Source organism: Pongo abelii, chromosome 23 (genome assembly GCF_028885655.2).
Source record: "Pongo abelii isolate AG06213 chromosome 23, NHGRI_mPonAbe1-v2.0_pri, whole genome shotgun sequence".
Classification (NCBI taxonomy): domain Eukaryota; kingdom Metazoa; phylum Chordata; class Mammalia; order Primates; family Hominidae; genus Pongo; species Pongo abelii.
In genome coordinates, this window is record NC_085929.1 from 596995 (window position 1) to 623292 (window position 26298).

At 40.1% G+C, this 26298-nt stretch overlaps 1 protein-coding gene and 1 pseudogene across 1 annotated transcript in view; both read left to right on the forward strand.

The window, feature by feature from the left end:
• Positions 1-26298, forward strand: part of LOC129053719 (protein FRG1-like) — a 444214-nt gene that overhangs the window by 81192 nt on the left and 336724 nt on the right. The window lies entirely within an intron of this gene.
• On the forward strand, positions 11870-21756 carry LOC134761178 (zinc finger protein 285-like; annotated as a pseudogene).

Sequence of the window (26298 nt, forward strand, 5' to 3'; positions counted from 1 at the left end):
TAGATGCTAAGTCTTCCTCTTTATTAAATTATTACCTCATTTGCTGCAGCACACAATCAAGTAACAGCATGAGGGTTACTTCTCCTAAGAGTACATAAAGAGTACATAGGAAGTACATTTTCTGAATCCCAGTATTTTTCCATTTAGGCAATTTATAGTTTGCATAACTATTACTGGGTCTAAGTTGACAATAATTTTATTTCAGAATTTTAAACAAAAATATGAATTGATGGGCAGAATAATGGATGCATATTGCTGAATGTGCAAATTAGTGAGCTGGAAGATTAGGCAAGGGATTATTCCAGAGAGTAATGCAAGAAGATGGCACATTAGTATATATGATGGGTATATGATGGATATAAGGAGACATGAAAAAAGGAACCAACATATTGATAATTAGAGTATCACAAAGGTAGCGAATATACAATAATGGGGAGGAAAACCTCAAAAGAAAAAATAAAATAAAATATCCCAGAGCTGGAGGAGAGATTTGAGATTCTTATTGAAATTTCGTGCTGAGTGCTTAACAGGAAGAAGCAAAAACCTCATCAAATTAAATTATGGTAAAATTTCAGCTGATAAAGAAAAAAATCCTAAATGCCTCAAGAAAAAAAGTAAAACCCAAATATTACCTATTAGAGATTGAAGAATTAATTTGGTATCATAGTATACATCAGTAATAAAAACTAAAAGAGAGAGAGATAATGTTTCAAAGTTATGAAGAACTGTAACTTGTGTCTAAGTATTATATGCCCAGGCAAGCCAACATTTGCTGTGAGGGAAGAATGAAGACATAAGACAAAAGGACGCAATGAACTTACCAACTTCAAACTGTCTGAAAAAACTTCTTAAGAATACTGTCCAGAAAAATAAATAAATTCAAGTTAGAGGAAGATGTACAGTATGTACAACAAGCAAGAATACACAGTAAATCTTAAGGTTAAATCTAAATAATTGTTATATGTGAGGAAAAAAGAAAATTTAGTGTTAAGATTCTAGGAGACATAAATATGGGAGATGAGAGGGGAAGAAAGGAAGAAAGCTTATTAAAAATAATTTTCTGGGCCAGGCCTGGTGGCTCACACCTGTAATCGCAGCACTTTCTGAGGAGAAGGTGGGCGGATCACGGGGTCAGGAGATTGAGACCATCCTAGCTAACACGGTGAAAACCCATCTCTACCAAAAATACAAAAAATTAGCCGGGCGTGGTGGCAGGCACCTGTAGTCCCAGCTACTCGGGAGGCTGAGACAGGAGAATGGCGTGATCCTGGGAGTCGGAGCTTGCAGTGAGCCAAGATTGTGCAATTGCACTCCAGCCTGGGCAAAAGAGCAAGAGACTCTGTCTCAAAAAAAAAAAAAAAAAAAAAAAAAGAAAGAAAAAAATAAGGAAAAACACTTCTGGCCAGACAGGATGGCTTGTGCCTGTAATGTCAACATTTTTTCAGTCCAAGGTGGGAGGATTGTTTGAACACAGATGTTTCAGACCAGCCTAGGCAACACAGTGAGACTCTGTAAGAAAATTTTTAAAAATCAATTAGGCATGGTGGTGCACACCTGTAGTTCCAGTTACCTGGGTCACTGAGGTGAGAGGATTACTCATGCCCAGGAAGCTGAGGCTGCAGTAAGCAAAAGAGCAAGACCATGCATCAAAACAAACAAACAAAAACCAAAACAACGAACAGAAAACATTTTTTTTTTAATTTGGAAAGATGATATCAACACTGATGAACAATAATAAACTTTTAATTGAGGAATTTTATCACTTATATTTATAAAACATCATATTATGTTGCTATAAACGTGTGTGCAGCTATCTTTTTCATATAATGACTTCTTTTCCTCTGGGTAGATACTCAGTAGTGGGATTGTTGAATCAAATAGTAGTTCTACTTTTAGTTCGTTAAGGAATTACCACACTGTTTTCCATAGTGGTTGCAGTAGTTTACATTCCCAGCAGAAATGTAAAAGTGATCCCTTTTCAGCACATCCCCACTAACATCTATTATTTTTTAAATTTTTTATTATGGCCATTCTTGCAGCTGTAAGGTGGTACTGCATTGTGTTTCTCATTTGCATTTCCTTGATGATTCGTGATGTTGAGCATTTTTTTCATATGTTTGTAGGCATTTGTATATTTTCTTTGTAGAATAGTCTATTCATGTCCTTAGACCATTCTTTGATGGGATTCTTCATATTTTTCTTGCTAATTTGTTTGAGTTCCTTGTAGATTCTGGATATTCATCCTTTTCAGAGGTATGGATTGTGAAGATTTTCTCCCCCTTTGTGGGTTGTCAGTTTAATATGCTCAGTGTTTCTTTTGCTGTGCAGAAACTTTTTACTTAAATTAAGTCTCACCTATTTATCATTTTTTCTATTGAATTTGCTTTTAGGTTATTGGTCAACAAGTCTTTGTCTAAGCTAATATTTTGAAGGGTTTTTCTGATGTTATCTTCTAGAATTTTTATGGTTTCAAGTTTTAAGTTTTTGTTCCATCTTGAGTTGATTTTTGTATAAGGTGAGAGATGAGGATCCATTCACATTCTTCTACATGTGGCTTGCCAATTACACCAGCAACATTTGTTTGAATAGGGGGACTTTTTTTTTTTTTGAGACGGAGTCTCGCTCTGTCACCCAGGCTGGAGTTCAGTGGTGGGATCTCGGCTCACTGCAGGCTCTGCCTCCTTGGTTCAATCCATTCTCCTGCCTCAGCCTCCCGAGTAGCTGGGACTACAGTCCCACGCCACCACGCCAGTCTAATTTTTTGTATTTTTAGTAGAGACGGGGTTTCACCGTGTTAGCCAGGATGGTCTCCATCTCCTGACCTTGTGATCCACCCACCTCGGCCTTCCAAAGTGCTGAGATTACAGGCCTGAGCTACTGCACACGGCCTGAATAGGGGGTCTTTTCCTTACTTTATGTTTTTGTTTGTTTTGTCAAATATCAGTTGGCGGTAAGTATTTGAACTTATTTCTTGGTTCCGTATTCTGTTCCATTGGTCTTTGGTCTATTTTTATGCCAGTACCACGCTGTTCACGTGACTATAGCCTTATGGTATAGTTTGAAGTCAGGTAATGTAATGTCTCCAGATTTGTTCTTTTTGCTTATTCTTGCTTTGGCTCTGTGGGCTTTTCTTTGGTTCCATACGAATTTTAGAATTGTCTTTTCTAGTTCTGGGAACAATGTTGGTGTTATTTTGATGGAACTTGCATTGAATTTGTAAACAGCTTTTGGCAGTATGGTCATTTTTACAATGTTGATTTACCCATTCATGAACATGGGATGTGTTTCCATTTGTTTGTGTCATCTATGATTTCTTTCAACAGTGTTTTATAGTTTTCCTTGTAGAGGCCTTTCACCTCCTTGGTTAGAAATATTCCTAAGTATTTTTTTTTTTTTTGCAGCTATTGTAAAAGGCATTGAGTTCTTGATTTCATTCTTAGCTTGGTTGCTGTTGGTGTACAGCAGAGGTATGATTTGTGTACATTAATTTTGTATGCTGAAACTTTGCTGAATTCATTTATGAGTTCTAGAAGCTTTTTGAAGGAGTCTTTAGGGTTTTCTAGGTATATGATCATATCATCAGCAAACAGCAGCAGTTTGACTTTCTCTTTACTGATTCGATCATTTCTTTCCCTCCTTTTATTTGACTGAGGTTGTTGTTTTTCATTTTCTTTCCTTTAGAGCAATGATTTTCAAGGGGTTACTGTTGGGTGTTCTGAATGGATGACTTCTTTGTTGAGAGAATTAATTTACAGAAGCAATATGTTTAGCATTCCTTACCTCTGCATACTAAACTCATATCCCAGTCACTGGAGCAAGCAAAGATCACTCACACAATTCAAAGGAGTCTTAGGGAGGCTATTTCCTTCCTCCTTGAGGGTCACTGTCCTACTTTTTCATTTTCTTTTTCTTTTTTTAGACATAAAATCTCATGCTGTCACCCAAGCTGGAGTACAGTGGCACCATCATAGCCCACTGCACCCTGAACCTTCCAGGCTCAAGCCATCCTCCCACCTCAGCTGCTTGATCAACTAGGATTACAGGCCAGAGCCACTGTTCCATAGTTTGGAAATAGGAGAAGCTCCTAGATCAATTATACAAGCACTTTCTCCTTTGTTCCTAACACACCCATTTAAGTGTGTATTTTCAGACTAAAGACAAGCTCTTAGATTAGGTAAAAGTAACATTTAAAAATAACTATAATAATAAAGAGTATAAAAATAACAAGGTAAAAATGCTAATTTTAGGACAAAGTGAAAAATAAATACTAGATGAAATCTAATGAAAAGAAAGCACGTACAGTCAGCAATGAAAAGTAAACTCAAGGTGAAAATAAAAAGTACTTAAAATTTTAATGAAATTTTTGGTCCATCAAGAAGATATGACCATTATGAAACTTACACAGGGTCAGCATCACTAAATTTAAAAATCCAAAATATTCCACAATCTGAAACTTTTGAAATGTGAACATGACACCAAAAGAGGAAATTTCCACACCTGAAATATTTGCTTTCTTCCTCTTCTTTTCATTAATTGATTTTTCTTTGATCATACGATGAAGGCAATCTTTGCTTCTGATGGTTCAATGCAGACAAAGATTGTATACAAACCTTGTGAGCAAAATTAATCAAATAATTCTATAAAATTAATTTCAGGGAAAGTGTATAAGGTGTATAGGAAACACAAATGAATTTTGCTTTAGACTTGGGTCTGATCCTCAAGATATCTCATTGTGCATATGCAAATATTGCAAAATCTGAAAAAAATAAAAAATCTGAAACTCTTCTGGTCCCAAGTGTTGCAGATAAGGAACAGGCCACTTCCATACCTAATAACACGACTTTTGAAAAGTAAAGCCGCTTGTATACCTAATAACACGACTTTTGAAAAATGAAGTAGGCTGGGTGCGGTGGCTCACGCCTGTAATCCCAGCACTTTGAGAGGCAGAGGTGGGCAGATCACAAGGAGATGGAGACCATCCTGACTAACACGGTGAAACCCTGCCTCTACTAAAAATACAAAAAATTAGCCGGGCATGGTGGCGGGCGCCTGTAGTCCCAGCTACTCGGGAGGCTGAGGCAGGAGAATGGCGTGAACCTGGGAGGTGGAGCTTGCAGTGAGTTGAGATGGCGCCTCTGCACTCCAGCCTGGGTAACAGAGCCAGACTCAGTCTCAAAAAATAAATTAAATAAATAAATAAAGCAAATTCTATAGAGAGGAAAATGACAAATTTACCATTATAGACTTTTTTTCTTTATTCTTTTTTTTTTTTTTTTTTTGAGACAGAGTCTTGCTCTGTCGCCGAGGCTGGAGTGCAGTGGCATGATCTCGGCTCACTGAAACCTCCGCCTCCTGGGTTCACGCGATTCTCTTGTCTCAGCCTCCCAAGTAGCTGAGGCTACATGTGCTTGCCACCATGTCTGGCTAATTTTTGTACTTTGAGTAGAGACGGTGTTTCACCATCCTGGCCAGGGTAGTCTTGAACTCCTCACCGCATGGTCTACCCACTTCGGCCTCCCAAAGTACTGGGATTACAGGCTTGAGCCACCACGCCCAGCCTGGGTGACTTTTTGACATGAACTTCTCAATCATTGACAGATGCATAATGAAAAAATCTAAGTAAGCACAAATAAGCACGTACGAAATTTAAATAGAAACAATTAACAAGTCTGGTGAAAATATAAACGTATGCATATCCCTCTGATAGAGAACACACATTGTTTTCCAATACACACAGATGTCACAAAAATTAACCTTGTATTAGGTCAAAAATAAAAATGTTCCTGAACTCGTTTTTTAAAATTCAAGTATGTCAAATTAAATCAAGTAATCCTTCAACTTAGAGCAATATATAAGAACATCAAACATGTAAACATCAAAAGACAGAGATAAGCCCAAAAATGGCACTGTCCCTTTATGTGCCCAAAGTTGCAATGTCAAGCTATAGTTGGATATTATTCAACCATTTCCTGCCCATTGCCTAGATGTGGGGGTCTTCACTTCCCTGTCTATTCTAGGACTGGAACTGCCTCACGACCCCTACAGCTTGAGGATGAGTGGAAAACGGAATGCCAGCCAGATATTCTAAGCAGAGCCTCCGCCAGCAGAACCAGGCGACCATTTCTAGGACAGAGATTGTTCTCACCCATTATCAAGGCTTTCCTCCAGGCTAAAACTGTGGGTCTCTAATGGAATTCTTATTCAATTTTCTTACCCCATTAGGGTACCCAAAATTTTCTTTAATAGAAATCTTAAATTTTTAAAATTTTATTACTATTATACTTTAAGTTGTAGGGAACATGTGCGCAACGTGCAGGTTTGTCACATATGTATACATGTGCCATGTTGGTGTGCTGCACGCATTTAGCATTAAGTATATCTCCTAATGCTATCCCTTCCCCTTCTCCCCACCCCACAATAGACCCCGCTGTGTTATGTTCCCCTTCCTGTGTCCATGTGTTCTCATTGTTCAATTCCCACCTATGAGTGAGAACATGTGGTGTTTGGTTTTTTGTCCTTGCTATAGTTTGCTGAGAATGATGGTTTACAGCTTCATCCATGCCCCTAAAAAGGGACATGAACTCATCATTTATTATGGCTGCATAGTATTCCATGGTGCATATGTGCCACATTTTCTTAATCCAGTCTATCTTTGTTGGACATTTGGGTTGGTTCCAAGTCTTTGCCATTGTGAATACTGCCGCAGTGAACATACGTGTGCATGTGTCTTTATAGCAGCATGATTTATAATCCTTTGGGTATATACCCAGTAATGGAATTGCTGGGTCAAATGGTATTTCTACTTCTAGATCCCTGAGGAATCGCCACACTGACTTCCACAATGGTTGAACTAGTTTACAGTCCCACCAACAGTGTAAAAGTGTTCCTATTTCTCCATATCCTCTCCAGCACCTGTTGTTTCCTGACTTTTTAATGATCTTAAATCTTAAATGCAATAACATAAAGTAAAATAAAGCCTAAGTCCCAATAAGGGGAAATTTTCAGAAAGAATCTGAAAACTTCCCGCGTTTTCTTGTTATGTTGTAACTAGTGCTCCTGTAATTCCCCTATTAAGGATTCAGACAATGGTGGTTAATTCATTCTGCTTCTTCTGAGACTAGGAAACAAATTACAGGGTATGTTATATTGCAAGTGTAGATTATGCAGTCTTCATCAACAGAAACAAAACATGATAGGGGGCGGGGATGGAAATATTTAAGTGAATTTTAATTGAAAAGTTTCGTGGTTTTAACATTAAAAGACATGCCTATAAAATAAGAACCCATAAAAGTCTTCACTAAAATGGTAAAGTGCTCATTTCCAAGTGGTAAAATACTGAAACTTTTTCTTTTCATCGTTGATAGTGATTTATTTAACATTTCAATATTTTATCGTTATTACGATTGTCATTGTTTTAGACGAATGCACGGAAGTCAAAGGACTTCCAAGCGCACGGAAGTCAAAGGCTACCTTCACCCTGGTAGCCTTGCGAATGTCCACTGCTGCGCGCGGGGCTTTCTGGGGATTGTAGTCCATAGGCCTCCTTGCGCATGCGCCGTGGTACCAGACGCTAGCTGAGGGCGACATTGTTTGGGATGCTGGGGTGAGTCCCGCGTGGACCGCGCCCCTCTCGGAAGCGTAGCCAGGAATAGGGCTGCAGGATGTGCAGCTGTGACCCGTCCCTGTGGACTGAAGTAGGAGGAGTGGAAGAGGGGACTGGTGACCAATGATAAGGCCTCGTGGGTGGGGTAGGCTAGGGAAGTTCAGCGGCCCCTACCTACCCGGGGTGGGATGGGAAGCGCGTGGGCTCGGTTTGGGGAGCAGCCCTGGGTTTGACAAAACGTGCATCTTCACGTTTCGTGACAGCGACTTGCGCTGTGCCACCTTGGTTCGAGGCTTAGGGTCCAGTCTTGGAATGTGCATCTCTGGATGAGGGCAGAGGGGCGCTGGCTCAGAGTTTGGGAGTAATGGCTGGGGCTGTGCCTCCCTGAATGGGATGAGGGATTTGCTTAAGCAGCTTTTCTCTGGAGATAGATGATGGCTTGGGCTATTCTCGCTCAGTTTGGCGCGGGCGATTCTGGCTCAGCACCCCTAGGTTCTTGGATGGGGAGTTGTCTTGGGTCTGAACTCTGGATTTTAGCAGCTCTGACTCCATTGGGGCATTTATGACTTCAGGGCAGAGGTTCCGGCTTCTGGCAATAAGGAAACAACTCAGACTGTAATAACTCAGGAGTTTAATATCACCGCATACATTTTGAAAAGAACGGTCCCAGGCCTGGCGCGGTGCCTCCCTCCTGTAATCCCAGCACTTTGGGTGGATCACGAGGTCAAGAGATCGAGACCATCCTGGCTAACACGGTGAAACCCTGTCTCTACTAAAAAAAAAAAAATTTACAAAAAATTTGCCGGGCGTGGTGGCAGGCGCCTGTAGTCCCAGCTACTCCGGAGGCTGAGGTTGGAGAATGGTGTGAACCCGGGAGGCGGAGCTTGCAGTGAGCTGAGATCGCGCCACTGCACTCCAGCCTGGGCAACAGAGTGAGACTCTGTCTCAAAAAAAAAAAAAAGAAAAGAAAAGAAAAGAACTTCCCCAAATTATTAACTCCATTCTCACCTCACATGCTGTGAGCCAGGGAGTACAGAATTTGAGTATTATAAAGCACATGAGCAAATGTAAGTGTTAAATTACACTCAACGAATTTGAAATTTGAATCCTTTCTGTATATTTGATAAAGTTAGAGATTTAGTGTTAATTATTTTACGTGTAATAGCAGCTTTTATTACATTTCTGATCGTGTTTCTGAACAATTGCAGTTCCAAATTCAGCTGCACTTTTCCTCTAGGTCTTCATTCGCTGAAGAGGTTGATATGGGCGTCTGGTCTCATTCGTGATGTATTCCTCAGATCAGAGTAGTTGTCAGGTTGAGGGATGAGAAAGGCATTTGTGTGAGAGAGCTGTGTGGACTTTGGCAGATAGGGAAAAAAACAAGAGTCCTGAAGTGCCATGTGTCCCATGCCTTTGGCTCCCCACCTTTTCCACCCTGCTGTCTGCCCTGAAAGGCCACCATTGCCTTCTGGCCTTGCTTGTCTTTGGCCAATGGGAAGTCTCAACAGGAAAGTTTGGAGAGAGGAAGAAGTGTGAGTTGGAGGATCTTGTCCCCGAGTTCTCTCTCTGCAGGATTGTCACAGATTAGCTGCCCTTCTAAACAACAGGTCATGGTTTTGGTGGTCCTGGCCACACAGTCCTCTCAGTTCCAGGCTCCAGAGACTGCTCCCTCCCCTTACCTCTTAAGGCCCAGGTAGTATAATGGCACGTCCCTGTCACTTCCCAGGATAGAGCCTTATCCACTCTGATTTCCTTACCCCCAGCCAACACCATTGTAAGCCGTCTGTTTATTAAACTCCCCTCAAATTTGAATGTGCCATCTGGTTCCTGCCACGGCCCATAGTTCACACAGGCAGGGAGTGTCTGAAGCCAGAAATTCAGGAAACCAAACCCTCAACCATATATGTGTGACTGCATGTGTGGAGATGTGTGCTTGAAAATAAACCTGTCCCATTATTGGCTCTTAAGTGAGAACAGGTACTGGAAGTAGAGGGTTAGTTTATGTCTTTGCACGTGTATCTAATATATAATATCCAAGCCAATTCTATTTGTGCGTTTGTTAATATTAAGAAACATTGATTGAGTGCTTGTTAAATGATAAGATCCTTAGCAAGTACAGTGGATAAAAGACTACAGCTTGTTGTTTTTTTTTTTTTTTTTTTTTTAGGATTTGTAGTTTTTTGACAGGGGAAAGGAGGAGTGTTCCTTGGTAGGTCTTAACTATTGCAAAATGATTTAATTCATGCTGTATTAATGACTTGAACATTCCTTATTTTGGCCTTTGTTGGAGCCCAAAATAAGAAGTGATTAATGATGTCTCTTAAAGGTAGTAAAGGAGAGAAAAAGAGTCCAAGGATTTACCATAAAGACATTTCGTATTCTATTAACCTCATTCTATAACCCTGTGAGCTGCAATTCAAAGGGTAGCCAACAGACCAGTGCCAATAAATGATATTAGTCTGTGACCAGATAATTTGAGAACTTGATTGTAGATGTTTAAAATTTTGTCTTATTGATTAACATAATAATAACAATTGGGCTTTAATTTGCATACCTTCTTAATTTCCTTTTTCCAGTAATTTCTTTTTAGTGTATCTTACCAAAATATCAGTCTGTGACAGACTGAAAGTAACAGTAATAATAATAAAAAAACTAGTCCTTTATCACAGATAGTGTGAGAAGCACTATCTTAGAAGGCAGGAACCTGGTTTTTGGCTTTTATTTTTTAATCTTTGGAGTTTCCACAGTGCTTAAAGTGCCAATTTTATACAGTAAGTTTCTCCACAAAGGTGAAAGGCAATTGTGTTTACAGGGTTTATCTGATGGAATCCCAATAAAAAATAAACAGAACACTCAAATGGGGTAATTTGAGAAGAGCTTAATAAAGGGACAATCTATAAAGTTTTAGGCAGGCTGTGGTAATCAACAAAGGATATGGCAATATTTCAGAGCTGGTGATAGCAGGGTAACTTACTGCCTTTTGGACTGAAGGGCTAAGGGAGGAAGCAGTCGCAAAAACCTGAAGAAATATTTATTGGATGACAGCTGCCTGATGGTGGCCATGACCTTTGGTCAATGGATATGGAACATAGCCATTCCACAGCAACCTGTAGGGAAAAACTTGGGGGAATAAATATTCTGACTTCACTCTTGTCCCTTCCCTGGATCTCTTGCTGGCTTTCCCCATTGGCTAAACTCAACTGGAAGCTAATTGGCAAGGGAATCCACTGATATAAGCAGAACAGGAAGGGGCTTTAGTGTATATGAAGTGGCAAGCTTAGAAGGTCTGTCTATCTACTTTGCTACGTGCAGTCTGAGAGCATGTATAGTTCAGTATACGATGAGCATTTCCAGAGCAGAGGATGTGTCTTATATGTCATAGGTGTGTCATCAATATTTGCAAAAGCAAGGGATAGAATGGGTGCTGGAGAGATAGTTTAGGAAGCCAAGAGTCAAGGTGTATATGTTTAAAAATTTGTATTATTGATTAGCATAATAATAAAAATTGGAATTTAATTTGTATATCTTGGCTAATCGCAAGTTCTTTAGACCACATGCCTGGCCATACAAGATCAAGTCTTGCATGTGAAAGTGGAAACAGCAGAAGACCCCTGTCATCCTAAGATTGCTCTCTTTTTTTTTTCTTTTTTTTTTTTTGAGACAATGTCTGTCTCTTTTGCCCAGGCTGGAGTGCAGTGGTGCAAGCACAGCTCACTGCAGCTTCTGCCTCCCAGGTTCAAGTGATTGTCCTGCCTCAGCCTCCTGAGTAGCTGGGATTACAGGTGCCAAACACCGAGCCCAGCTAATTTTGTATTTTTAGTAGAGACGGGGTTTCACCATGTTGGCCAGGCTGGTTTCGAACTCCTGGCCTCAAATGATCCACCCATCTCGGGTTCCCAAATTGCTGGGGATTACAGGCGTGAGCCACTGTGCCTAGCCCTGAGATTGATCCCTTATTCAGCAATTCTGGATCCTTTTTTCCAGCATAATTCAGATGTAGATTATGTCAGTTCATTCACAAGTCTGAGAAAAGGAAAAGAATGTGCAGGTTTTGACCCAAAAGCTTGAGGAGAGAGATAGGAGTTACACAGTGGTCTGAGATTGAGGGACTGTGGACAAATCTAGGGAAGTCTTGAGGAGGTGGGAGTTCAGTCTGTTCAGAAAGAGAAGAGATGATATCTAGGGAGAGAAAAAATTGTGAGAAATTTGTTCAGATAAGGAAGGAACCAATGTTCATTTATAACTTGTTGAATCCATGATCTCATGGATTCTTTCTTCTTTGCAGTTCTGCTTTTCCAGAATCCTGCCCTTTCCAAAAGGAAGACGGTATGATTAAGTTCCAGGTAAGTGAAAGGTTTCTTTCTCTTTAAATATACTGTTCATTCTGAGGAACCAGACACTTCTGCTTTCTGAAAGGAGGTCAGCATTTTTTGAATGACTACTATGTATTAGGTACTTCATCTTGCTCATAATGACTTTGTGAGGCAGATGGTTTGACTCCCTTTATAGAAGTGAAGAAACAAACTCACAGATTTCAAGATGTCTACTTTGGTGCTACTCTAAGTGTGGTTCATGTACCAGTACCAGTCCATGAACTGCTTATCACTGCCCCATGAGGGAAAAAGAATCAAGAGTAAGTTCAGAAACTTTTATAGCAATTTGGTGTTGCCGCAGCATCCAAGTGCATGGGCAGCATATACATTGACTATACTCTAAATGTCACTGGTCTCGTTCGATAAGTGACAAGATTTGAATGGGTATGTATTAGTCAGATTTCAACCAGCAAGGCAGAACCAGTAAGAGATATATATTAAGAGATTTATCTTAAGGAATTGACTTACATGATTATGGAGGCTAACTAGGCAAGTCCAAAATCCACATGGCAGTCCCTCAGGAAGGATGGCCAGAACTCTTAGACACAGACTGAAGCCGCTGTCTATGGGTGGAATTTCTCCACCTCTCAGGGAAGCCTCAGCTCTGCTCATAAGACCTTCAGTTTTTTGAATCAGACATACTCAGATTAGTTAGAATAATCTCCCTTAAAGTAAACTGATGATGGACTTTAATCACATCTACAATTTATCTTTATAGCAATACCTTGATTAGTGTTTGATTCAATAACTGAGGACTGTAGCTTAGCCAAGTTGTCACATTAAAAACACCATCACAGTGTGGAGGAAGGATTTTCTTTCAATCATAAAAAATTAATTATGAAAGTACACAAAAAGAACAAATGGTATTATGAATCTCCACTTGCAGTACCCATCATGCAGTTTCAATGGTTAACTTTTTGCCAAAGAGATTTGCTTAATCTCTTTTTCATTTTTTTCTTTCCCAGAGTATTTTTAAGAGGCATGTTATTTTACACTGTATTGGTTTTTCTCTGAGCACATCACTTTTGTATAGTACTTTATTATATATGCAACTAAAATGAATGAGCTCACACTTTTATCCTTCTGCCTGGAAACCATCTTGCCCAAGTCCAGGATTCATTAGGTACATTTTCTATCTTCTAAATTAGAGCAACAGTTTACCAAATGTTCACCAGTACATCCAGGTCACCATTTTTCCAGCCTCCTATAACAGTGTCGTCAATGGTTATGGCCTAGAACTAAAGCCGATGCCATGAATATTTGGTAGCACTCTGCTGGTTTTGGTTAGCTTGGGTGTGCCCTCATAGTGAAGACGGAGGGACAAGAGAGCAAGTGAACACGTGAGATCTGTCAAGGCCCAGGTTAGAACTGGCACATTCTCACTTCTGCTTCATTTTGATAGCCAGAGTAAGTTACATTGCCAAGTCAAAACTAAAGGGGTAAGAAAACACACTCTGGTCCTTTAGTGGGATTAGTGAGCATGGAAGAGGATATTTCTAAACAGCAATCTAATTTACCACATCCTCTATGTATTTTAGTATGTATTTCTTAAAAATTGACTAATGAGATAATCAATAATTATTTGGGATTATCTAATACCCAGACAATAACCAAATTTCCCTGATTATCTCAAAAAATTTTTAACAGTTGGTTTGTTCAAATGGGATCTTACCAAGGTCTATACTATCATATAGTTGGCTGTTGTGTCTCATAATCTCTTTTAATCTAGAGAAATTTGCCCCTCTACTTTATTCTCTCCTGCTATTGACTTGTTGTAGAAACCAAGTTTGGTGTCCTGTGTTCTTTCCTATGTTTGGAATGCATTTGTTTGCTTCCTTTTCTTATCTTTCAATGTGTTATCTATCCACAGTATTTCTTGTAAGTGGAAGCACCAGATGCTTGAATAGATTCAGGTTCAAGGTTTTACAAGAATACTTCATAGATGGTTATACAAGAATACTTAAGACAGGAAAAGATTTATAGATTTTTGCAAGTGTTTATTCGTTGATAAATTTGGTTTCTTAATATTTTGGGGCTCTCCTTGTATCTGCATCCTGTGACAATCGCTGCCTAGGCTTCCTACAAGGCATCAATCCAGCTACAAGGGTGGTGGAGAAATGAGTGTTTTGTTTTCCCAGGCTCTATAGTTGAGGCAGAGAAGGGAGAATGGGGCGTAGGCTGGGTGAACCTCTATCCCTAACCCCTTCTCCCTACATTTGAACACCCCAAGTAGACTTCAGGGTATCTGTATTTCCTGAATGATTAACTCAAATTCGATTTTGTTGCCTCCCACAGAAGAAGGTATACAGTAGTGTTACTGAGAGAGTGATGCTATTAGGACAACCGTGCTGACTCCCCTAGATTTTGTTTTTAATCACTGTCAGATTTGGGTAATTGGACAATTGTTAGGAACATATTCTTTGTGACATCCTTTGTAACCACTTGCAACTTTCGTTTGAAAGCTCTGCATTATTTAGAGATGCAGAGTCTATTGAGAGAACATATCTGTAAATACTTAACTCTGAGCAGTGTGATATATGCAGCGATAGAAATATTTTATGTAAAAATTGGTTTCTTGATTAGGAGATGGTTATTAATATCAGATTACTCCCCACATCCTTTTATTTTGAGAAATTTCAATTTATCAGGAAAATGAAAGAATAGCATAATGTGTAATATTCACCTAGATTCACCAATTGTTGACAATCACCCACAAACATATGCATAATATACGTATATACACACATATCTATATTGTATTTTGATGAGCCAGTTGGGGATAAATTGCAGGCATTATTATAATTCATCCCTAAATATTTCAGCTTGTATCTCCTAAGAGTAAGAGCATTTTCCTACATTTCCACATTACTGCTAACATACTCAAGAAATTTCACATTGATACCACTATTTTTTAATACCGAGTTGATATCCAAGTGTTCTTACTTATCCTAATAATCTCCCTTTTCTCTATTGTGTTTTTTGAATCTAGGAGCCAGGATTTTAGTTACCCTGTCTTCTTAGTTCCTTTTAACATGATAAAAATAGATTAATCTGCCATGAAAAAGTGAAAATACCAAATCTTGGTGTGTGATGAGAAATGAAATCATGGAACAGTACTAGACTTGTGTATCGCACAACACCTTAATATAGATTTATCTGTGCCTATTTCCTGGGCTGTATTTAATAATTTGATTAATATTGTCCTTTGGGAATCCCTGATCCAATAGGATTAATATCCTAGTGAGAGATCCTCAACAGAGCTTGCTCTCGTTCTCCCTCTGCCATGTAAGGACACAGTGAGAGGACAACTGTCTACAAGCCAAGAGAAGAAACCTGAATGAAACCTATCTTGGTGGTACTTGATCTTAGACTTTCCAAACTCCAGAACAGTAAGAAGATAGTTTATTTTGTTTAACCTAATCAGACTGTGGTATTTTATTAAGGCAGCCCAAACAGACTAGGACCAGTCATTTGCGTGGATGATTGATGTGGCATGTGGTTGATGTTTTAGGAAAGGGTGACATTCAAGGACATGGCTGTTGTCTTCACCAAGGAAGAGCTTGCTCTATTGGATAAAACCCAGATAAACCTGTACCAAGATGCGATGCTGGAAAACTTCAGGAACCTCATCTCAGTGGGTGAGTAACTGAGCATCAGACCACTGGACCTGTGTCCTGAAATCGTCGTTTCATACCAGATAGAAAACTCCAGTTAGATCACAAACAGAAACTTTGACCACTGGAAAGAAAACTCCTAAGAGATGCATGTGCAGGTTAGAACCCTGCAGTTAATGAGTTTTTACAGATCAGTGTGAGGATCTGGCCCCTTGTGATGGATTTGTGAGGGAGCTCTCCCCAAATCTCATACCCCTGGCCTGTGGGCATTCAATGCAGTTAGTAATCACTCCCTCCCCTAATCACACATGTAGGCTCTCATTCTTTCCTTGTATTTCTCAGAATGAGACTTATAAAATTCACACATCACCAAGAGCCTTGATCTATGGGTTGCTTCTGCAGAAAAATCCATGTTTATCCAATGTTTTGGATAAACCAGTGTTAAATGAACAAAGGGAGAACTTTGGTTTGGTTGGCAGTTACAATAGCCAACACTTACTTGTACGTAGTAAGTGTAATCTAAGTGTTGGCTTATTTGATTACTTTTTGATAAATATCTAACCTCGTTTTCATTTCTCAGAGGTTCATATACAGTTATGTGTTACCTAAGTTTAGTTTATGAGATAGAGATATGGTTTGGCTATATCCCTACCCAAGTCTCATCTTGAATTGTAGCTCCCATAATTCCCACATGTTGTAGGAGGGGCCTGGTGGGAGGTAACTGAATCATGGGGCAGGGGTCTTTCTCGTGCTGTTCTTATGAGAGTGACTACGTCTCATGGGATTTGATGGTTTTATAAATTGGTGTTCCCCTGCACAGGCTTTCTGTTTGCCTGCCGCCATGTAGGATGTCCCTTTGCTCTTCCTTCACCTTCTGCCATGATTGTGAGGCCTCCACAGCCACATGGAACTATGAGTCAATTAAACCTCTTTCCTTTATATATTACCCAGTCTTGGGTATGTCTTTATTAGCAACATGAGAATGGACTAATACAGATAGTTACTGTTATTATCCCCCTTTTATGGACGTATTACTCTGTTTTCACACTGCTGATAAAGACATACACGAGACTGGGCAATTTACAATAGATAGAGATGTATTGGACTTACAGTTCCACATCCCTGGGGAGGCCTCATAGTCATGGTGCAAGGTGAAAGGCACGTCTCACATGGTGGTAGACAAGAGAAGAGAGTTTGTGCAGGGAAACTACCCCCCCCCCTTTTTTTTTTGAGTCTGGCTCTGTAGCCAGGCTGCAGTACAGTGGTGCTATCTTGGCTCACTGCAACCTCCAACTACCAAGTTCAGGCAATTCTCCTGCCTTAACCAACCCAGTATCTGGGAATACAGGCATGCGCCACCATGCCCAGCTAATTTTTGTATTTTTTAGTAGAGACGGGGTTTCACCATGTTGGCTAGGATTGTCTCAATCTCTTGACCTCCTGATCAACCCACTTTGGCCTCCCAAAGTGCTGGGATTACAGGTGTGAGCCACTGCGCCCATTCAGAATCTCCCTTTTAAAAACCATCAGATCTCATGAGACTCATTCACTATCATGAGAATAACACAGGAAAGACCCACCCCCATAATTCAATCGCCCCCTACCGGGTTCCTCCCATGACACATGGGAATTGTGGGAGTTACAATTCAAGATGAGATTTGAGTGGGGACACAGCCAAACCATATTATCCCACCCCAGACCCTCCCAAATCTTATGTCCTTACATTTCAAACCAATCGTGCCTCCCAACAGTCCCACAAAGTCTTAACTCATTTCAGCATTAACTCAAAAGTCCACAGTCCAGTGTCTCATCTGAGACAAGCCAAGTCTCTTCCATCTATGAGCCTGTAAAATAAAAAAACAATGTATTTACTTCCTAGATACAGTGCAGGTACAGGCATTGTGTAAATGCAGCTGTTCCAAATGGGAGAACTTGGCCAAAACAAAGGGGCTACAGGCCCCATGCAAGTCTGAAATCCAACGGGGCAGTCAAATCTTAAAGCTCGATAGTGATCTCCTTTGACTCCATGTCTTGCATCCTGGTCACGCTGATGTAAGAGATGGGTTTCCATGGTCTTGGGCAGCTCCATCCCTGTGGCTCTGCAGAGTATAGTCTCCCTTCCGGCTGCTTTTGTGGGCTGGTGTTGAGTGTTTGTGGCTTTTCCAGGCACACGGTGCAAGCTGTCGGATCTAGCATTCTGTTGTCTGAAGGACAGTGGCCCTCATCTCACAGCTCCACTAGGTAGTGCCCTGGTAGGGACTCTGTGTGGGGGCTGTGACATGTGGGAATTATGGGACATGACAGCTGGGAATTATGGGAGTTACAATTCAAGAAGAGATTTGGGTGGGGACACAGCCAAACCATATCAATGGATGAAACAACTGAGTCACAGAATTAATAACTTGCCCATAATCACACAGCTTATAAGAAGAACTAGGATTTGAGCCCTCCTAATCTTGCCCTAGGTCCTGTGTTTTTAATAAATAACCTCGTGAAACCAAAGCGTAATCTGTAAACACAGGACCTTCTACATAAATCTGCATATCCCTGCAGTTGTTTCTCAGGCTGCAGGATAAAACCCTCTTGGTGAGTCCTGAAATCAAATTACTGTGTCATAACTAGCAATTTTTAAAAAGCAAAATAGATTAATAGAACAGAAAACAAAAGAATTTATCAAAGTTCATTGCACATTTTATGTAAGTATCAGCTGATAAAACTTCTGTTTTAGTGAGCAGTGTGTGTTGATGTTCGTGCCTATTCCTACTGAATCACAGTGCTGATTTTATTGGGGGTTACAATCAGAACAATTGGGAAACCACTGCTTAAAGCCCACTTGGGGCTGCTCATGGTCTCCCTTTCCCTGATACTATCTTATAAACTAAAGTCACTTTCAATCAAACAACCCAGAAAGGACCTTAAACCAGAAGCAGTATCCAGTGGGACTTGATCATGATATTCATGCCATTTTGAAACCCATCGTAGGGTCCCAAAAATATGATCATCCTCTTCTGCCTCAGCCCCCGGTTTGTTATATACCACAATCTTGCTTCCCTGGGTGCCAGGCCATTGACAATCCACAGTATCTGTTCCCCATTCTCATAGTCATGGCTGTTTGAGATTCTGCAATAACTTAAAAGGTCAGAACTTAAGGAAATGGAATATAGGATCTGAGTGGTCTCTATCTTTTCATGAAGACAAAGAACCTCGGGGAACATAAAAAGACTGTCTCTTAGAGCTTGTCTCAGAGGTTTACATATGCATCCCCGCACAATGCCAGGACCATGTTTCACAGTGTTTATCCCTATTTCAATCCCCATTGCCTTTTTATCCCCTTCCCCTTAAGGCTCACCATGTAGAGTTGTGCAATTTGTACACAAACATACATGATAGTCCTCCATATGACAGTGATGTGAAGGAAGGGAAGCCATCAGGAGATAGAACCTGTTTGTTTCTGAAACCTCTTGTGACCCTTTGTGTCCCTTACTCTGCCCAACATATGAAAAACACTCCATCAATATGTATTATTTCTATACACACATATACTACATAAAATCGGAGCCTTTCCCATGCTTTTTGTAGCAAGATTATTAAAGTCTTTTTATTGACTACTCTTATAGCGGGGAGGTGAATTTCTTCCTTCATAAATTTTTCCTAAGATTGTCTTTTATTCTTTTTTGCTGTGTGGGGGTTGAAAGGTCTTGCCGTTTCACCCAGGCTGGAATAAGGTGGCACAATCTTGGATCACTGCAGCCTCTGCATCACAGGATTAAGCAATCTTCCAACCTCAGATTTCCAAGTAGCTGGGATCATAGGCAAAACCGAGACAATTTTTAATTTTTTTGTAGAGATGCGATCTCACCGTACTGCCCAGCCTGGTCTTAACCTCCTGAACTTGAGTGACCCTCCCACCTCAGCCTCTGAAAGTGTTGCTATGACAAGCATAAGCCACTGCACCTGGCCAAGATTTCTCTTAATTTCCCTACAATACTTGATTTCTAATTGGAAGCTCACAGGTTAGAATTATTGTTGCTCTAACTGTTTCACATGTCAATGGGAGCCAGGGACAACTTCCCACCCCATCATAATATTTCATTTTCTCAAAACCTCTGGACAGGTGATTCACAAATTCTCTTTCTTCTCATGGGAGACGGGATTAAAAAAACATTTTGAATCTTCAGGAAAAGGGGTTAAATTGCCTTTCTCAAGAAGTGCTTCATTGCTGGCAGATTTGGAAACAAAGGATCCGGGATTTAAGTGTGAGTCAGGATTATATCATGAACCTTCAAGAACAGTGTTCCCCACATTTAGAAGATGTTTACCTCTGTGAAGAGTGGGCAGGCATGTCTCTTCAGATTTCTGAAAACAAAAACTATGGAGTAAATGCCATTATCAAAAATCGAGATATTACAGCATGGCAAAGCCTGACACAGGTTCTTACCCCAGAATCTTGGAAGAAAGCCAACATAATGACCGAGCCCCAGAAATCTCAGGGAAGATATAAAGGAATTTACGTGGAAAAGAAATTGTACAGACGTGCTTGGCATGATGACAGCCTCAATTGGACCTCACGTGATCATCATGAGTCCCAAGAATGTAAAGGAGAGGACCCTGGTAGACACCCCAACTGTGGGAAAAACTTGAGTATGAAATCAACAGTTGAACAACATGATGCGGCCCATGCTTTACCACAGCCTTTCACATGTAATAACTGTGGGGTGGCCTTTGCAGATGATACAGATCCTCGTGTCCATCACAGCACTCACCTAGGAGAAAAATCTTATAAATGTGACCAGTATGGAAAGAACTTAAGTCGGAGCCAATATCTTATCATTCATTGTAAAAGCCACTCAGAAGAGACTCCCTATGAATTCCATGAATGGCCTACAGGCTGCTAACAGAGCTCAGACTTTCCCAGATGTCAGAAAGTCCCCTCAGGAGACAATCCCTACAAATGTAAAGAATGTGGCAAGGGCTTCAGGTGCAACTCCTCCCTTCACAACCATCATCGAGTCCACAAAGGGGAGATGCCCTACAAATGCGACTTATGTGGGAAAGCGTTTGGATTTAGGTCACTTCTTTGTATTCATCAGGGAGTACACACAGGGAAAAAGCCCTACAATTGGTGAAGAGTGTGGGAAGGGCTTTGAACAGTACTCCAACCTTCTTATGCATCAGAGAGTCCACACTGGAGAGAAGCCCTACAAATCCAGTGAGTGTGGCAAGTGTTTTAGTTCAAGCTCCGTTCTTCAAGTCCACTGGAGGTTTCACACAGGGGTGAAACCTTATAAGTGTGGTGAGTGTGGAAAGGGCTTCAGCCAAAGTACACAGCTTCACATTCACCAGAGAGTCCACACAGGGGAGAAACCATACAAATGCAATGTGTGTGGAAAGGATTTTGCTTATAGCTCTGTACTTCACACTCATCAGAGAGTTCACATTGGAGAAAAACCATATAAATGTGAAGTGTGTGGAAAGTGCTTTAGTTACTGTTCATATTTTCACTTCCATCAGAGTGATCACACCAGAGAGAAACTATATAAATGTGATGAGTGTGGTAAAGGCTTCAGCCGGAATTCAGATCTTCATGTTCATCTCAGAGTCCACACAGGACAGAGACCCTATAAGTGTAAGGCATGTGGTAAGGGCTTCAGTCGTAATTCACACCTCCTTGCACAACAGAGAGTGCATATATGTGAGACACAGTACACACATTGTGAGCATGGCAAAGACCTTCTGACTCACCAAAGACTACATGAGCAGAGAGAAACATTATAAACGTAGTAAGTCAGGGTTAAATTAGGAAAACAGAAGCCACACTGTATTCCAGATAATAGAAGCTTACTCAGCCTGTGGGAGGGCTGGGGGAGCAAAAGACAGGGACAATGCCATCGACAATGTCAGCCCGCTGCACTGGGGTGTGCCAGGCAAGTATTGTGGATTTCAAGAACTTCTGTATGCTACAATGGCAAAGTAGGTTACTCTTGACAAATGGGTGGTTTGTGGTAGTGTTTGTAGTTAGAGGTCAAATTTCCATTAAAGGGTGTATCCAGGAAAAAAATTCTAATTGGGATGATTATGGTAAGGTCTTCAGTTTAGCCAAAGTCCCTAGATTTTTTTTAGTCCCCAACGGAAAAATATTCTCTGTATGAAGAACATTCAAAAGTGTGCTCAGAAATGAAACCAATGCTCTTACTATGAAAGAATATTAGTACTCAGGTTTTCTATGAGATTTTTTGCACAGGCAAGAAGCTCTGCAGAAGTGACATTTGAAGGATGCGGCAAAGGCAGTGCTGTATTAATCACACTGGTTCCATTTCCTTGCAAATAAGAAGACTCTATTCCTCAGTAACTCTTGCAGTTGAGTGTGCCCATGTTTGAGTTCTAGCCAATGGAGTGTGAGCAAAAGTGATACAAGCCACTTTCAGGTCTAGCCTTTATAAACATCCTCAGGCTTCTCTATCCCTGCCAAGGTGACCTTGGAGGCTGCTTATACCAGACTGTGTCGATAGAAGGTCGCTATCTGATCTGTGTTGGATTTCTTTTTAGAGTAAGAAATAAAAATTCATTGTGTCTCACTACTGAGATTTTTAGTGGTTTAATTTTTACTGCAGCATTGCCTAGGCCATCCTGACTAGCATGGAGGGATTTTATAGCAATATGTTTCATTGTCATTGGAGTCCACATACGGAAGCAACATTGTAATTCAGAGTTCAAAGCTTTTAAGTCTTTAAGGCTTGATGTGGCAGTGCAACCATCTAAAATGGTATGGATGGGACTTCTCCAGTGATAACCTTCATTCTTTGGTGTGTACACCAAAAAGAAATGTTCAAGATGATATAGCTGTGGTAAAACTTTACTGAAAAGTACAACCCACAGACGTAAGAAATCTCATACAATAGAGAAACTCTGTAGTGTGGGAGCTGAATAAATTTGTCAGCGCACACATTAAATGCGATTAAAAATTAACTAGAATAGGTGTTCTGTGGTTAGTCTTAATAAAATTAATTGAATAAAGCTAACATTTACTAAAGTGAGCAATAACATGTAAAAAACCAACAGTGTTCATTTCAGACTGATGCAGTCTTCTTCTCAGCAGACTTGTATAATAATGGGTTTTTAAAGGGTGCTCTTTCTGTCAGCTTCCTCCCAAAATTGTCATTTAATTGGGGATAACAGATGAATTCGAGAGGCGATCTCTTTGCTCTTTTTTTTTTTTTTTTTTTTTTGGAAACAGGGTATTGCTCTGTCACCCAGGTGGCTGGAGTGCAGTGGCCTGATCATGGCTCACTGCTGAAGCCTTGAACTCCTGGGCTCAAGTGATCCTCCTCCCTCAGCCTCCTGAGTAGCTGGGACTACAGGCATATACCACCATGTTCAGCTAATGTTTTCTTTAAAAAATTTACTTGTAGAGATGGGGTCTTGCTTTATTTCCCAGGTTAGTCTCATTCTGGTTTCAAGTGATCCTCCTAACTCAGCTTCCCAAAGTGCAGGGATTACAAGTGTGGGCCACTGTACTCAGCCCACAATGTCTTTTATTTTTTCTTCAAAAACAATGTCCTTTTTTGTTTTAATTGACTTATAGGTTTCTTCATTTGGATCATGGTTTATTCCTAGTTTTTCCTTCATTACATTTTCCTGCCAGTTATAGTTTGTAAATAGAATAGCCAGTCAAGTGCAAATAAAACCGTCCCTGAAGTGTCATTTTCTTACTGATCAGGTGGATAAGAGTGAAGTATTTTAAAAATTCTATGTCAGTAGAAATGAGGAAATGAGTGTTCTTACATAAGTTGGTGGGGAAAAAAAACGGGTACAAAGTTGCTGGAGAGGATCTTGTCTATATATATCAGATGTACAATTTGCATTGTCTTTGAGCCAATGATCCTCCTTCTCAGAATGTATTTTTAGGATGTAATTACATGAGTGGAAAAATATGGGTTCAGAAAGAAATATATTCTAAGAATTTTGCAATGAGAAGACCGTAAACAACCTGAAGCTTCATGTGTAAGAGATTAAGTAAATTAAGGCATCCCATATAATGGAATAACATGACTCTATCAACAATGATCTAGATCTATAAACATGTCCACATATTATTGTCCATGTCCACTACATACTCCAGTCTTCCTACGCAAACAGTAGGTTAGAGAAAAAATCTGGGATACACATTATCCCAGGAAGCTTTTGGGGTTTACAATGGGTGCTACATTCCCTCATGACAGACTCAGCCCTCAGCCTTGGTGGAGGTGTCCCAGGCAATACTCCAGTTTGGTCAGGAGCAGCCCTTGCATATCACATTAAGGTTTTTAAATATATGATGCTAACAGGATTGTCTCCCTACTTCATAACATTGTTTGCTTTTCCTCTTGTAACAAAGTAGCATGGAAAAAGCAGAAATTAGTCTAGCACCCAATCAGTGGGAGCCAATCTCATTTACAAATGTAGATGCAGAGATCCTAAATAAATATGAGCATGTCAAATCCAATGGTTTGATAAAAGCATAACAGACTCTGCTCATGTATAATTTATCCTAAATATGCTTATCAGCTTCTGCCTCATAACACACACAAGAACTGAGTAGCTCTAAATACAAATTTATTTAGCTCATGATGTGTGAGCTGGCAAGTTCAGTTGGCCTTAGCTGAGCAGTTCTGTTGTGGGACATGCTAGATTACCTTAACTGGGCTTTGTGCATGCATCTGAATTCAGCTGATGGCTCATCTGGGCCTGGCTGTTTTATGATGGTCGTAGATGAGACAATGAAGTTCTCTCTGTCATCATGGTCTCTCATCCTCCAGAAGACCAATCTAGGGTTGGTCCCATAGTGCCAGGGTTTCAAGAGCAAAAACTGTGATCTCTTAAGGCCTCATCAGAGAACAGGCCCAATGATACTTCCACCACATTCTAATGATTAAAGCAAGTCACAACACTGGCCTAGATTCATGCGGTGGGATTAAGACGAGATAAAAAATGTTGAGACATAATCATTGGAAGGAAAACGAAGGAACTATTTTTATGTTAGAGAATAATGTTATTTACTCATAAAATTCAAATTCACCTGTAAAATTTGACCAGTTGAAGTCTGTTTTAAAATTATCAGGTCAAAAAATTGGTTTCACACGAAATTGGCACATGAAAATTCATAGCATCACTATGTAAGTGTCTTTTATAAAATGCAGCCAAAATGTTTCATTCACAATAACAATTGTGTGCAAAGACCAGAATTGTCCAAAGGTAATTCTGGGAGTTCCCTTTGGGATGCGTAGGTGAGGAGCTATCTGGAGCCTCCGACTCCCACATTCTTCAGTGGGAAGGGCTTTACATGAGCTCAACTTCCCAGCGGCTTTCTCTTTCTGATGGGAGGTGTTAGAACCTGGCTTTCTCATGCAACTTCTGTGAAGCTCTGACAACTAAAGCCAGATTGTCTGTTTTAGTCAATATGTTGGATCAGTTAGTCATTTGATCTGACAACTAAAGCCAGATTTTCTGCCTTAATTAAGTAGTCCAGATTACCTTCATAGTCAATTTGTTCCCCCACCAACATAGATGCCTTCACAATTGCTCTTTAAGAAGGATAAAAGCATAGGGGTGAGGTGTGGTCTATCTCCTCCTTCACCCAGGCCCTGGTGATTCTTCAAGTGGTGAGAGAAATTGTGGTCCTGTGCGTTCTCTTCCAGATCCTTAGCTTATGTGTTTTCCCTATAAAACTTCGTCCTAATCCCAGCACTTTGGGAGGCCGAGGTGGGTGAATCAAGAGATCAGGAGTTTAAGACCAGCCTGGCCAACATAGTGAAACCCCGTCTCTACTAAAAATACAAAAAATTAGCTGGTCATAGTGGCAGGCACCTGTAATCCCAGCTACTCAGGAGGCTGAGGCTTGAGCCCAGGAGGTGGAGGTTGCAATGAGCCAAGATCGCACCACTGCACTCCAGCCCAGGCGACAGGGAGAGACTCTGTCTCAAAAAAAAAAAAAGAAGTCCCTTATGTGTGATGATAAAATTTGATGAAGAGCAACATTGGTGGACTTACACTACAAGAGATCAACATTTATTATAAATTTTCTGTAATTAATACAGTGTAGTATTAGCTCAGGAGAGAAAAAAATAGATCAATGGAAAAGAATAGGGAGTCCAAAAACAGATCCACATGTATACAGTAAGTCAGTTTATCAGCCTTGAATATGTTGGAGAAATAATAGTCATTTTAATAACTGATGCTGGGTTCACTGGCTACTTAACACTAGTTCTTCATAAAATTGCAGGTAATAAATACAAATAACATGCAGCTGGAAGACTGGGATCAGTGGCTGTGCCTCCACTAGACTGCCCATAGAAACACATAGTAACAGCTACCAAAGGTGTCTGATCTGTCTTGTCATTTTTTTAACCCATTTTGTTCAGGTATAATTTACATAAAGTGCAGATTTTAACTACATTTGTTTTAAAAATGTACATATCCTTGTTAATAATGCACATTCAACATGTTAAACATTTTCTTTACCCCAAAAAGTTCCCTTGTGCCCCTTTCCCTTCATTTCTTTCCAAAAAAGGATATAATCACTGTTTTGGTTTCTATCACCATATGTTGGATTTGTCTGTTCTTGAACTTTATATAAATTAAGTCATACTGTAATATACTCTTGTATTTGGCTTTTTTTCATTCAACATGGTTTTCTAAATTAGTAATTTATAATAAAGAGTGTTGCATATTT